The sequence below is a fragment of the Poecilia formosa genome, unplaced genomic scaffold, assembly GCF_000485575.1.
Source record: "Poecilia formosa unplaced genomic scaffold, Poecilia_formosa-5.1.2 Scaffold784, whole genome shotgun sequence".
NCBI lineage: Eukaryota > Metazoa > Chordata > Actinopteri > Cyprinodontiformes > Poeciliidae > Poecilia > Poecilia formosa.
This window is the reverse complement of record NW_006800723.1, coordinates 1-5,480: the sequence shown is the minus strand read 5'-3', so window position 1 is coordinate 5,480 and position 5,480 is coordinate 1.

Below are 5,480 nucleotides of genomic sequence, written 5' to 3'. Positions count from 1 at the left end.
AAACTACTTTCACCCCTGGTTGTGAGTGGATCAAGATGGCAAGTAGTAGTGGGGGGTTTTTGGAGGATGAGAATATTGATACAGGATGGTCTATGGTAGAAAATAGAAGGGGAGGAGGGAGATGAGGCTAAAAAGGGGGGTAATATCAGGAATTCCAGTAGAAGAAAGTTTGGAGGAGCTAAAGAAAATAATCAGAGGAGAAATTACAGGCATTAAATGACTACAGGCTTTTAGGAATGGGGAGAAAATGGACAGTACATTTGTACTACTGGATTTCAAAGAGAGTTGTGCCTGATAAGGTGATTGGCTACATGAGGCAATATATTCCATCACCGCTCAGATGTTATAAATGCCAAAGATATGGACATACTGCAAACATTTGTAAAGGGAATTCATGATGAACTTAGTTTGAAGGGTCATCTGAACCTGAGGCATCTCAATTTATCACATAATTCTAATATTACAATGGAACGCTCGCAGTCTAATAGCAAATGGTCAGGAATTTAAAGGCTTCATTAATAATCTAAATCCAAAACCAGATGTAATATGCATTCAAGAAATGTGAGCCATCATTACATCATTAAACTGTAATGATGGCTCATTACAGTTTAATATTCATGGATACTCAGTTCAGTAGAACTTACTGCTGTAGAAATTTGTACAAATGATGGGAATATTAAAATAAATTTGTACAATCCTTGTAAACAATTAGAAAAGTTTAAACTTGAAACAATCCTAGAACACTGGAGAGGGACAATAGTTTGGTGTGGGGATTTCAATGCACATAGCACTTTATGGGGAGATAAAGATGATTATAATGGAGGGATTTTAGAAGAGGTGATTGAAGAAAAAGAATTGGTCATTTTAAATAATGGAGAAGGCACTCGGGTGGACTTTGTAAGGGGTAAAGAATCTTCTATTGAGCTGACCTTGGTTTCTCAATCTTGTGCTGGTATGTGTAGATGGAAAGTATTTAAAGAATGTACAATGGGGAGTGATCATTATCCAATTTTTGTCAATATAAGTATAGATACAGAGCAAGACCAGACGGAATTTGAGGAGAGGTGGAAATTTGAGAAAGCAGATTGAGGTAAGTTTGAAATTATGAGTGAGGTTAGTTTGGAAAGTGTAGATATAAATAAACCAATAAATGAATTAAACTCAGAAATTACCAAATGTATTATTAATTCAGCCAAAATATTTATTCCTAGAAGTAGTGGTATTAAAAAAAAAAAGAAGATGGTTCCTTGGTGGACACCAGAATGCTCAATAGTAATTAAACAAATAAGGCTTTTAAGACACTTAAGAAAATAACTTGTTTCCAAAATCTACTAAATTATAAAAGGAAACGAGCAGAAGTCAGGAAAACTATAAGAAAAGCTAAAAGGGATTATTGGAGGAAGTATTGTGAATCTTTGGGGAAAAACACTGCATTAGACAGGGTTTGGAATACTATTTAAAAAATGTCTGGGAATTCAAAAGGGTATTTTTTCCCAATAATAAAAGATAATGGAAATATTATAATAAATAATCAAAATAAAGCTGAGGTATTAGCGAAAGTATTTCCAAAAATACATAGTACAGAGAATCTAAATAAAGAAAAAAATAGGACGTGAAACTACTCTACAGCGAAATATTGGATTATTTCATAATGATGAAGAATATGATGCTTTTATTAATATGAAATTTTCCTTGTTAGAATTAAATAAAGTTCTGAGGAATTCTAGTAAATCAACTCCTGGTAATGATCAAGTTACTTATAGTATGTTAAATAATCTTAGTGATGTGAGTAAAGAAATATTATTGGAATTGTATAATAAAATTTAGGAGGAAGGGACATTACCTGATAAATGGAAAGAATCCATCATTATTCCTATTTGTAAAGATCCACATTCAGCTGAAAGTTACAGACCAATAGCTCTAACATCATGTTTGGAAAAAATTATGGAAAAAATTGTAAATAATAGATTTTTTTATTTTTTAGAATCTAAGGAGAAGATTAAAGCTTATCAATTTGGATTTAGAAAAGGCAGAAGTACAATAGATCCAGCATTATGTCTGAAACATGAAATTAGACGGGCCCAGATTAATAAAGAGAGTGTGATAGCAGTCTTCTTGGATGTGGAAAAGGCTTATGACATGTTGTGGAAAGAAGGGCTGTTGATTAAAATTAAACAAATAGGTATAAGGGATAAAATATATAGGTGGATTAAAAATGTCTTAACTGAAAGAAATATTAGAGTAAAAATAGGTGGGGAAATAAGTTGAAAGTAAGTTGAAAATGGTCCTCCCCAAAGCAGTAGTCCTATGCTATTTATTATAATGATTAATGATATTTTTAGTAGTATAGATAAATCTTTTGGTGTTTCATTATTTGCAGATGATGGCATTATTTGGAAGAGGGGAAAAACACAGAATTTATAAATGGGAAATTACAAGATGCTTTAAATAGGGTAGAAGCTTGGGCTTTAGAATGGTGATTTAGATTCTCAACATCCAAATCTAAATTTGTTGTTTTTACAAATAGGAAGGGTAATATTAATGTGAATCTTAAATTGTATGGGAATGCTATAGAAAGGGAAGATAAAATTAAATATTTGGGTATGTGGTTTGATAAAAAACTGACATGGAAAATACATATAGGTAAAAGAGTGGAAAAAAGTAAAAAAAAAATTAAATATGAGATTTTGAGAGGCAGAGAATGGGAAGCAGACTTTCCTGTCTGCTTACGGTATTAAATGGTATTAAAGACGAGAGAATATTCAGAATATATTCAAATATATACAGATGCCATAAAGTAGGTATATCATTTGTAGTTTCAGATTTAAACTTTATGAAAAATAAAAGAATAATTGATAAACTGACAGTGTATCAGGTGAGTTAATGGCAATTTTAATGGCTTTAGAATGGGCTGAGGAAATGGAAAGAAGAGAGGTTTTAATTTGTTCAGATTCAAGTAGCACATTAATTAGTATTCAAGAGGTAAATTCAGAATCAAGGCAAGATATTAAGAAGAAGAATAAATAAGAAGGAAGATGATATTATATAAGATTAAGATTTGGACATACAGGATTAAATAGTACTCTTAAAATTATTAATAAACATAATACAGGTTGTTGTAATTATTGTAGAGAATTAGAAACAGTACAACATATTTTCTTAGAATGCAACAAATATGTATGGTAAAAAGAGGTATTACTTAGAGAGTTAAGTAGAAATAAAAATAAGTTAGATATAAGAGCTGTTTCAGAGATCGTCAGGGGATGTAGTTTTTTGTAGTATTTTTCTTTTTCTTCGGAAAACGGGTATTATGGGGAGATTATAAGCATCTGGTCCATACTCCAACCTGGAAGGTGGCGGTAATGCACCTAAAAGTTGTTTGCCAACCGCCATAAAAAAAGAAGATAGTGTGCTGGACAGAAGACTGTGATCGAGCATTCAAGGACCTCATGCAAGCAGTATGATTCAGCAGTTCTACACACACCAGACTTCACTAAGCCATTCATCTTACAAACAGATGCTTCAGGAGTGGGACTTGGAGCAGTCCTTCAACAAGAGGTGGATGGTGAAAGAAAACCTGTGGTGTTTCTGGGTCGAAAGCTGCTTGATAGAGAGACAAGATATTCAACAGTGGAAAAGGAATGTTTGGCCATGAAGTGGGCTATTGAGGCCCTCAGGTATTATCTTTTAGGACGTCACTTTATTTTAGAAACTGACCATCGTGCCCTCCAATGATTAAGACAAATAAGACAAAACTGTCGCGTTACTCGTTACATCAAAGTCCCGTTGCGCTTTTTTTCCGTTAAAATGTGAAGTTCAGGGTCTTAAGGTGGTGCCGTAAAATCCAAGCAAATAACATGACTTACGTATTTGTTGTCACCCATAGCCTTCACCTTTACTCGCATGCGGAGCTCCAGACATGCGCAGTGGTTTCCTTTGAGCTGGAGAAGATGTCTGTCTGATCGTCAGTAATATAATAGCGCAGCAAAAATCATAAGATATGGCGACATGTAAAATCAGCAGCGCTTCGCTTTCACAGACGGTGGGGATTTAGTCCAACTTTTAGCGTCACTTGGAAGGAAAGCTTAAAGGTAAGATCTGTGGACGTGATGCTAGCAAAGCTAGCTGTACTGAGACACATGTTGCATCTGCGGTGAAATTGTCACTCATGCGCTGAATTATTGTGTGGAGGTGTTGATTGAGGTGTTGCACATATGGGACAACGCTGTGACCAAAGTCTGCATTTATATGACATTCAGAAACGATCCGATTCTTCTGGACGGATATTTACTGATTAAATTTATTTCAGCTCTAAGTATTTAATGTCTAGGGGTTTATGGGAATGTGGATCTTTCAGATCAATTTGAGAAGCAATTTTGATAGGTAAAACTTAAGTTTTTTGTGTCACGTAGCGCGAGGTACTGGTCTTGACTACAACTATGCTATGTGGCTCCTCGGTTGCATGTCCTCCCAAACTCACCTTCTTTCCATCCCCTTTCAGTTGGATTTCTGCCACTAGTGGCAAAAAAGTGAAGTTCATGCTATGTTAGGACAGGAGACAAGATGTTTCCATCCCTGAAATTATGATACATAGAATCACATATCTAAGTCTACACTATGTTACAGAGAGTAAATAGAATAAAAACATGCTTTATCTGTGGCATTGTTCACTAAAATGGCACATTTCTAATGCAATAAAATTAAATATGATAGGCTCACTTAATGATATTGAATTAGGGATTAGGTAATGCATTCAGCAAGTACTTTTGCTTTTAATACTTAAGTATTTTTAAAAGCCAGTACTTTTTTACTTAAGTACAAATGTTAATGTGGTAGTTTTACTTTTACTTGAGTACATTTTTTGAGTACTTTCTCCACCACTGGTGTCTATAATAAAGGATAAAGCCGGCAAAATAAATAATAGAGATAATTATTGGCCCAGGTTCTGGAGAGGATTATATTGAGTAAGATTGATCATTTTCTCCTTACTTCGGATAGCCAGTTTGGTTTTAAATCACACCATGGCACTTTGCTTTGAAAGAGATTTTGGATTTGTATAATAGGCAAAACTCTACAATTTTTATGTGTTTTACTGATGCCTCAAAGGCTTTTGATCGGGTTAATCATGAAAAGTTATTTTATAAGCTGCACAACAGAGGGATTTCCAGATCTATTGTTAGAATTTTGTCCTTTTGGTACACATATCAGTTAATGTAAATAAGATGGGGTAATTGTGTGTCAGCTCCTTTTAAAATAAGGAATGGGGTTAGACAGGGAAGTATTTTGTCGTCTCTTCTTTTTAATGTATATATGTGTTACAACCCCCTCCCCAAGACCACTATGGGTAAATTCTGGCACTGGGTGTAACACAAAAGAAGAAGTAACCTAAACAGTTGATATCCGTAACAAAAGGGTTTATTTACAGTGCAGGTAGGAAAAAAACTCAATCACAGGAGCAAACCAAACAAGAAAAACAACAC